The 10015-nt window shown below is 39.4% G+C and overlaps 1 long non-coding RNA gene across 1 annotated transcript; it reads left to right on the top strand.

The window, feature by feature from the left end:
- The first annotated feature begins 1886 nt into the window (after positions 1-1886).
- On the top strand, positions 1887-9740 carry LOC132250671 (uncharacterized). The gene is made up of 3 exons (XR_009462276.1): positions 1887-2048; positions 2248-2301; positions 9228-9740. It is a non-coding gene; the product is annotated as an uncharacterized LOC132250671 (long non-coding RNA).
- Positions 9741-10015: the final 275 nt, after the last annotated feature.

Here is a 10015-nt window from a genome sequence, read left to right as displayed (position 1 = left end):
TTTTCCAACCTTTTATATGATTCTGAAATGTAATGCGTAGTAGACTAATTTTTCTGCACGTTAATGTGGGTTTTGCTTGCTGCGCTAGTGTGCAGAATTAGTTAACTGTGTTTCTAGCATTTTGGGTAGATATGCCATGTGCCAGATGCACTTTTTATAAATCTTCTCCCTCTTCCAGAATGATAATTGCCACTGCTATTCCATCCTAAAGGCATTTTAACTGCCAGTATTGTAATTTCTAATGCCTACAGATAGGTAAATGCAGAGTTGAGAGGTTAAGTGATTTAGCCAAGGTCTTACAATGCATCAGTGGTAGGGCTAGGGAGACAATCCACATCACCTAGCTCTCAGGTCTGAGCTCTAACCACTAGACAACAGGCTGACAGGATGTTTTGTTGGGGGGGGGGTTGTTTTGGGGGTTTTTGACTCCCATTGCAGTTATTTGAAAGACCACACTTCCTCTAGGATTTGAAAGACAACAGATCAAGTGTTCTGAACTCTGGGTGCCTATAAGAATCTGTACAGTACATTCTTTTATATTCTTCTGCATTGACTGTTGTCTGTCATTATTAGGCAGCTCACCAGGACTCTTATTTCCAGCTTGCAATTGATTCAAAGCCTGGAGTGCAGTTGGCAAGGTTGTTTTTTTCACATGTCAAGTCTTTGCACATATCAGTAGCATATTATTCCATTTGCAGTAGTGTTAGTTTTCAATTCAATGTTATGTCATTATTAATGTTTGTCTCCTTCTCTGTACATTTTTAGAGATGCAAATCCCAGGAGCATTCTTGGGTCATTGCTTGAATATTTCTCTGGTTTGCAAAAGCTGATCTTCTCATGCCAACAGTAGGTCTCTCTCTGCACAGACATTTGCTGTCACAGCTTTAATACTTCTCCCTGTCAAAAGAACTCTTTTCTTATTCTTCACTCACATCTGCCAAAGAGGCAAGCTCTTTACAATGAAGCAGGGAGAAAAAAAACCTGACTTGTTTACTCTGGCTTTTAGTTCTGAGCATAGCCCTTGCTTGCTTTGTTTTCTTCTAATAGGATGCTTTAGCATGAAGCAGCTAAGAAGTATATTGCTGGACTTGTTCTTGCCATTTCAAAGACAGTACCTTGTCCATTAGCAAGCAGCCGAGTAATTAATAACAACACACGTGGAAGCAAATGAATGTTTTGCTTGTTGAAAGAGACTGAGAAAGTCAGACAAAGGCCTGGGCTCCATGTCCTTGCCCTCAGCAGCAGCAGCAGAAATAATGTTATGAATAGCATTTAACTTGAATTTGTAGCAAACTGCTGCTTTTATCATAAACAATTGCCAGATGGTATACATTATCTTTCTTTTTTCTCCTTTCACAAAAGCAGCATTAATTGCAGAGCAGCCCAGGGCTCCACTCAGCTCATCAGTGTGATAACACTTCATGACCCTGATTAGCCGTCAGTCTACTCAATTAAAAAGATCATTTAGACATTCACCCAATCATTTGCCTATCGAGCCACCTGGGCCTCAACCAGGGGCTCCATTTTTAACATTCTCCTGCCCTCTCTCATCTCGCCTAGCTTTTTTACATATCTCCAAAAGACGTAATTGAATTAAATAAAGCGTCTCAGGGGCAGCTGCAACATCTGCTGTTTGTGGTATGTCAAGCCTTCAGCATTAAAAACAGTTACATATGCTCCAAATTAGCAGGTCGCAGAGATGAAACAGTCGATGATAGTGTTTTTGTGCCAGCGTGAGAAGCAGCTCACAGCTGTGTGCAATTTACAATTAAAGGCTTTATCAGAGCTCAATTGTACTAGTGAATCAAGTGGTGAGAGGTCAGTTAGTGAATTAGACCAATTAGAGCTTGTACAGTTAAATTATCTGTCTTATTACCTACTGATAAACAGCCTTGTCATATCTTTACTCAGATGATGAAGCTGGAAGTGTTTTATGAAGTGATATTGTATTTTTTGGTGTAATGGAACTCAGCAGCTCAGCAAAGTAAAGGTCTAAGGCAACCAGCAGATACTAGATGATGTTTTCTTAATAAAATGCAGAGTTTGAGGTAAAATGGTTTAAGCAAAACTGAGCTAAAACTTGAGTTAAGATAAAAAATGTTGGCTGAATTTCAGAAGGTGTTTTTCTGCTCAGTAAAGTAGAGATGCATAAAGTTAACTAGGGTAAATGTTATGCTTCTGATTTCTAAGGCTTTTTAAATAAATATGAATTGCCCAATGCACCCATCTTTCTCTCTCTCTTTGCAGAAGGAGAGAAGGCAGTGGGAGGAATCTCAGAAAATCAGTCCCTGATTTTGTATGGTAAAGTAATGCAGAATCATTAAGTAATGGCAGTAAATGGTTCTTAGTCTCAGGAGGAAAGTTAGGTAATTTAGTAAAGCAGTTTTAAATAAGGCTAAAGTACAAGTTCTACTATCATGTTGGTACAGTATTAGCTTTTTTATTAATACAATATTTTCTATCTAGCTGGGTATGTCTGAAGGAGGGTAAGTGTAACAAAGATGACACCTAGAATCTTATTCTTAAGCTTATGTTCTGCAAATCACTTCACAATTTGATCTTTTGGGGAAAGATCCAAAAAGCACCACAGTACAGAGTGTTATGTCACCTAACTTATGAGCATCTGTCCCCAGCCATAAAACTCATGTTAGGTGCCTAGACACCCGATACAAGTATAGAGACTGACATGCCTTAGAATAGGATCCACAAAAAGCAGTGACTGGAACCCAATGACCCCCTTCCAGGTAAGTGCCCTGATTATTGAGTTAGAAAGCTGTGGTCCTCTTGCTCCTTATCTCTCTTGTGGAGTGGAACAGCTTCAGTGGCAGAGATACCTCCCACCCTGGAATAACTTACTGCCTGCTGGTTCGAGCATTCTTCTAGGAAAGGGAATATTTGGGTTTGAATCTCCTGAAGGGAGAATTAAAGCCGAGTCTTATGGATCTAGGGTGCGATTTCTAACCACTAAATACTTGTCTAAAAAGGGATCAGTGTCTGCAGATGTATTTTAAAAGAAAATAATAACCACCACTACCTGTTGTGAAAAGCTAAATCAGTCAAACATGTGACTACCTAGTTCAAAGTGTTCAATACCTATCAAGCTCAAACTAAAATACCTAGGGCACTTAGGTGGCTGCTGAGAAGCCTCCACTGATATGGGACATAGGCACTTAAACTCCCACTTGGGTGTCTGTTCTTTCTTGGGTCTTGCTAGTGATTAATACAGATTATTACAAGTGTAGGTTCTGCAACAGAAGTAGAGAAGATGTCAAGTAGAGGGATTAAGTAAGATATTGTATTAAGCATCATATTTAAAATAATTTACATGAAGATGTGATTCCTGCTTTTTCTTGCTAGTGTCAATCTACTAGCTCTTGTAACAACAAATAATATAGGCCCTCCCACCCCACTACCTTCATAATCTATATTTTGTGACTGGCATTTTTCTATTTTAAGCAACTGTAAACAGCACAGAAATGACCCTATTTGAAAGAGGTGTACTTGGTAGCCATGTTGGTCTGAGATAAAAAGATATACAACAAACTACAACTCTTTGTTCCAAAATGATACCTTTATTAGACCAACTGGAAAATGGCAAGAAAATTGTCCTTTTTTGCAAGCTTTTGGATCAAAGTCCCTTTGTCAGGCCCTGGGAAAAGTGTAGCTGGTACAAGATGGTAAAAAGTCCCCATAGGTAGGGAATAAACTTCATTTTTCACACAGAAGGAGCTGAAGATGGACAGCCTTCAAACCCAAACTTTTTTTGGTATTAGGTACATGTGTGTAAGGAAGGATGATCCAGTGGGTAGACATTAGTCTAAGGGTTACTTGGGATCACTTTTTTAGAAACATCTAAGTGACTGAGAAGTCAAAGTCCCATTTTCAAAAGAACTTTAGTTTTTAGGCTTTTAATAGGGCCTTTGACTTTATGAGAATTTAGGCTCCTGAGTATTTAAGAAACATCTGAAATGGCAAATAGTTTCTGATTTTGCTTACTTGCTTTTGTGAAGTTTACCATTAGTTTCCTTGTGCTTCTGTAAAGTGAGGAAAATACAGTGAAACCTGTGAGTTATCATATACTATGATAATGGAGGCTATGTAAGTAGGTAGCCAGACTTCTGTAAAAGTCCATAGAAAGACTGTAAAAATAATTTTATAAAGACAGTAAAAATAAAACAACTCTAATTTGAAATAGAAATACTTGCCTCCTTTTTATACATTAGTAAATGTTTAGGATTGTGAATCCAAAAAAGCTGACAAAGCCAGTAGGGAAATACATAGCGCCTGAGCAAGGGACTAACAATAGAGGGATGGGGGTGAGGAGGGGAACGCAACTAGGTTACAGGAGATACAATGTTAGCCAACTGTCAGATTTTGTCCATCTTCTTTACAGGGGAGGTTGTTGTTCCTCTTATACTTTGGACTTAAGTCATTGCCCCTCTAAATTTCATTGAAATGTACAACGATACTACTCTGATATAACTCATTCCTATAGAAAATTATTTTAGACCATTCGGACCTCTCCCAGGCAGCTATGGAAGCCAAGCACAATTTGTTCAATTGTGTGTCATGAAGAACAGACTGGTTAAGTCTCTGATGTTCTTGCAGATGTTCAGAGCATGTTTAAAGTTCAGTCACAAGTATAATTGTTTTGGGACTGGAACTTGATGCTGTGCTTTTCAGAAGAGGAATATATGAACCACCTAGGAAGTGGTTCTCTCTGGACCCATTATTGAAATCTCCTCAGTTGTTCATATAATCATAGGAAAGTAGGGCTGGAAGGGACCTCACAAAATCATCTAGTCCTGCTCCCCGCTCAAGGCAGGAATATCACTGACTAAACCATCCTAGAGTGTCTGCCCAACCTATTTTTGAAAATTTCTAAGGAAGGAGCTTCCACATGGTCTCTAGGTAGCCTGTTCCAGTGCTTGACCACCCTCATCATCAGAAAGTTCCTTTTAACCTCCAATCTAAATTTCCCCTGCTGAAGCTTGAGGCCATTGCTCCTGGTCCTGTCCCCTGTGGCCACAGAGGAAATATCATCTCCATCCTCTGTAATCACTCTTCAGGTATTTGAAGACTGTTATCAAATGCCCCCCCTCAGCTTTCTCTTCTTAACTAAATAAACCTAGCTATTCCTAATAAGCCCTATTCCTATTTCAGCTATTCCTAATAAGTCTTGCTTCCCAGGCCCCTAGTCATTTTTGCCCCCCTGCGCTGAATTCTTTCCAGTGTGTCCACATCCTTCTTGAAGTTGTTATTCAGGCAGAACTCCTCGCCAGGTCATATGCCGGTCACATAATAAAAATATGTCATAAAATACAATAAGAGATTAAAGCAATTTGCTTGTGATATTTATATTCTTCTGGCACAGTAACTTAAGGTTTAAGGCTTAGATTTCAGAACTATTTTCTAAACTCAGCCACAGCCATATCTTCACTGAATATAATTTACAGCAACAGTTGTCCTAAACTTCAGATAGCCTCACTTTTCTCCCAGTGTACACTGCATTATATACAGCAGCTTTGAGCTGTCTAAGGTGCTGTATGCTTTCTAATGGTGAACTTTCCTTTCGTAGGATTCAGTTTCCTACATACCTCCCTATTGCTTTTTCACTCCGCCTAGCTAAAAAATCTTAGACAAATCTAATGCCCATTTTCCTTTGTTTTTAGGATACCTCTTCTGATATATCTGGTAGTCTACTAAACTATGGACCAGTAACTGCCCAAACACTCTTCTCTCAACAGCAACACTTGAAGAGCATATCTAGGGTCCATGAATATCTAGGACCTTTTTCAGTCCCATGGAAGTCTAATATGAAGTTTATTGCTAAATCTATGGAAATACTCTTAGCATGAGGTGGTATGTTATGGATTTCACAGAAGTGATAGGCCACCATGGGAGTAGGATAGGAAGGGAACCGCTGGAGAAAGCAAAGGAATAGAAGGCTGAAGAGAGAGTGGTAAATCTAAACTTATTACGTCTTGATAGAACTATCATATCCAATCAGAGTCTTTTGTACACGTGACTAGTTGAGGGATGTTCCTGGAAGAAGGAAGTACAGGCTACTCCTGACTATTTAACTAGCATAGGAGGAATCTTATTACTAACAACAATAAAATAAGATTGACTTTTCTGCAAAGGACAATCAAACCGACTTTGCTCATGGTCTTCCAGCCATTTCTTGCCTCCTGAGTCTTTCTTGAAATTTTCAGAGGAAGAGTTCAAAGGGAGAGCCTACCCACTACTCAGTCCCAATGAGGAAGACCCCACTGGACCAAAAGGGGACTGTTTCCACAGGTAGAAGAGAGCAAATTGTTTGAAAAGGCTATATAGCCATGCTATATAGCCATGCTATATAGCCATTGTGGATGGCAATATCTGCCAGTGTCCTGCAACAGTGATTACTTTCCTCTATTTCGTTAATGTAATCCATAAGTATATGGTAACAGAGTTTACTTGAAAGATTTTTTTTTAAGTGAAGAGACATTTAGAGGATAGCTTTTCCTCTGTGTAATTCTACCAACTTTTTCAGAGTTAATTCATGAATGAAGTCCGTTTTGTTTATGAAGTGCTTTGAAAACCTAAAGTATATTCTAAGAAGAGAGAAGATGTTGTTTTTCCCAGTCTCTATTTCTTCCTCTAACTAAATGTCTTAAAACTAAGTTTTATGGATAGATAGATGGATCCAATTTGTACATTGGAGTACTAAAGAGAATGTTTTTATATGGAGTTCACATTTTGGATACTTAATAATCAAAACATTATTATATCAGTTAATCTAGTTCTGGAAAATCACTTTTCAAAAGCATTTAAAACATTTAACCTCATGGTGAAGTTGCATAGAATTATATTGTGACTTTTTCCCCTCAGTTACATTTGCTGTCTCTCTTTACTAATTTAGATGAATGCAGTTGTTTCTTTTGGAGACACAACAACAAAGCTTTGTATTGTTCATGAAAGATTAATTCTTGATCCATTATTATTTTCACTCTGTGTTAATAATGCATTAGATGTGCTTATTGCATAGCTGTGGAGGTATAGATGGGCACACTTTGGTTAGACCAGTAAGAAGTGTTGCTGAGATCACCCTTATTCCAAACGGATTCTAATGCTTATTGGTTTAGTGTTTTAAGAAAAATGACTCATTGCATGAAGGAGTTTTATTCAAGATGTACTTACCAAATGTGTTGCCTTAGTGAAGATTATACTTTCGATATTGATCAAACCACTCTCCCCTGGTGTACAGATGATTAATTCACTATTAACTGCTAGGATATGACTAAACCAAAGAATACATTTTAATAAGTGGCAATACTTCCTCCAAAGTGCAAGCAGAAGCCCTATATAAAAATCAACCCCTCTAAAGTTTTGCATGTACATTTGTTACCTACATACTCTGTCAGGAATTTTTTTCCTAATACAACACATTTTTCCTAATTTCATCCTATTGCTCCTAGCTACACCCTTGTGGCATTCTAAACTATTACTCTCTGGGCGCATCTACACAAGATACTACGTCGTCATAGCAACATGCTATGGTGATGTAGCATCGGCAGGCAAAAAACACGATGCCACAGCTACATGGCTGTAGCGATGCACTCCCTCACTATAGTGCATTGCTGCAGCGACATAGTGGCTAAAAATTACCATGCATCACTGGCACGGAGCAGTAACAGCATGTACACATGTAGATGTGCCTTCTGTGTATGTTTTAATACCCCCTTATTGTACTTGTAGATGGTTATATTTACGTCTTTACCTTGGAATTTCTTGGCAAAATGTTTTTTCTTTGAAAAAAATTGATTCATCAAAACTCTCCATTTTTCTAGGAACATGACTATTTTAAAAAACTTTAACTGTGAGAGGTTTCCGATATCCAGGGTGGACCTTCTGATCAAAATGAGAGATGAGGGCTCTCATTCCTGAATAATCACTAGTCTGGTGCCCAGGAAATTCAGACCAGAGAAAATTATCAGTAGGATTGAGAGAGCCTGACCCTAGACTACACAATTGCCTGGTGGTTACAGTACTTTCCTGGGAAGTGAAAAATGACTTCAATGAAAAGAAAGAGTGAAAGGCTTTAGTTCATCCTGGTATGAAAGAGGAAAAGTTTTGAACTTCCTATGACTCATAAGAAGATAACTCTTTCCTGCTCAGTTTTAATCTTATTCTCAAATATTCAACCCTAAACCAAATTATGATACAATCTGTAAACTCAGCTGTGGCTTTGTCATGAATCCTGAGTAAGGGGCAGTTAGCAATTCTGCTTGCCTAAGAGCGTACCCAGAATCATGTTGTAATTTCTTGTTCTGGATGATGGTCAGGTTAAGATGGATGGAGGTAAGCTATGTACATATTATATCAGGCACAAACTTTTTTTTCCTCCACACCTGTTTGGCTGCTACATTGGAAAACAGCAGCTAAAGGTCTCCCCCTCCCCGCCACCCCCTGCCTATCATGACCTTACCTGTCCTCCTTCAAAGGAAAATTTAGTTGTATCTCTGTGACAGTGTTCTCCCCTCCTTTGTTATTCTGCTCTACTGTCTACAATATGGGTAGCCAGTGCCAAGGAAGAAGGGATTCTGTTTTGGACATGGCCTGAGACTTCAAATTTCAGCCTGGATTTTATAATGGTTCCTTATAAATCAAAATAAATCCTTTCAACACACACATTTTAACTTATTTTCTCTACGTGTCCTCCAGTCATTGTTAATAAGTGTCCAGACTTTTTTATGACATTCCTAGCCTCTCGTCACCAGAAATATGTAGAGCCAAGACTAAATTCACTGGTGTCCCAAGATCTGTTTCTGTATTCATTCAAAACCTTTAGATGGTGCCAGATGGTATTGAAAATGCATATTTGATTTTGTCTTCTGTTATCGTATGCTCCTTGTTGTCATTATGTCTTTCTAGATTTTTTCATTGATGGGTGAAATATGTTTCTGGTCTGACCTAGTCTCCAGATGTATCAATGTGGGGTTTTTTTGCAAGACCAAGTTCATGTTATGTTATCCATGGGGTTGTTCTCCAAAATAGGTGTGTATAACTGTAACTCTATTTATACAAGTAAATCCCATGCTCATGTTTGTACTACCCAGCATGGCAGTAGGGAGCATCATACTGAGGCTATGGACAGGTATTTGTGTTGGACAAAACACTTTTCTCACAGCACAAAAAAGAAAGCAAACAGCTGTTCAATTTTTAATTTTTTTTAATTTTTGTAGAAAAAAGCTGATTTCCAACCAGGAAGATCTCTCTTCATTTGCACCAGGTTGAAAAGCTATACACTTCTCTGGGAAGTGGGATCCCAGGACCCTGCATCCCACAGTCCTCCACTCCCCATTCATCCTCCTGCCCTCCCCCCACAAGAGGAGGGAGGTAAAGAATCTGCTACTGATCCTGCTGCCCCTGCTGGATCTAGGACAGTTCCTGGATTGTTCAAGCATCAGCACCCATTTGAACAGATCTGTCACCCCCATATCTGTGAAAGAGATGGGGAGACATTCTCCTGTGACCCCATCATTCAAGCTGTAGGAGAATGACCCAGTCCTGACAATTAGCTGATTGATGGGACAAAGCCATTCTCCATGGCTGAAGAATGGTTGTATCTGACCAACCTGATGGTGGGTGGTTGGACCCAGAAAGGTGCTGCGCGAACAGGCCGGGGACGGAAGGGTTACAGGACCTTGTTTCTCCTTCTCTTATCTCTCTTCCCGTCGATGGAAAACCAATTAAGGAGGCGGTGTAACAAATAAATGTTTTACTCATACTTCCGTATAGGTGGTTTCCTTTATAGCAGTTTCAAGATTAAACTCGCTGGGACTCGAGAGCTCTAAACACGTTCGAATGATATACTCGGTCGTGATGGGGGCGTCCGGGGGGGAAGGGATTTCGTGGACGCAGGACCTCCGGTGAGGGTGATCAGGCCTCTCCGATATGGCATGGGTCCCCCCCCTTGTGCTTGTGTTCTGCCCCTTTTTATAAGCTACCGAGCCAATCAAAATGTGTCCCG

The sequence above is a fragment of the Alligator mississippiensis genome, chromosome 5, assembly GCF_030867095.1.
Source record: "Alligator mississippiensis isolate rAllMis1 chromosome 5, rAllMis1, whole genome shotgun sequence".
NCBI lineage: Eukaryota > Metazoa > Chordata > Crocodylia > Alligatoridae > Alligator > Alligator mississippiensis.
This window is presented reverse-complemented; position numbering and strand designations above follow the sequence as displayed.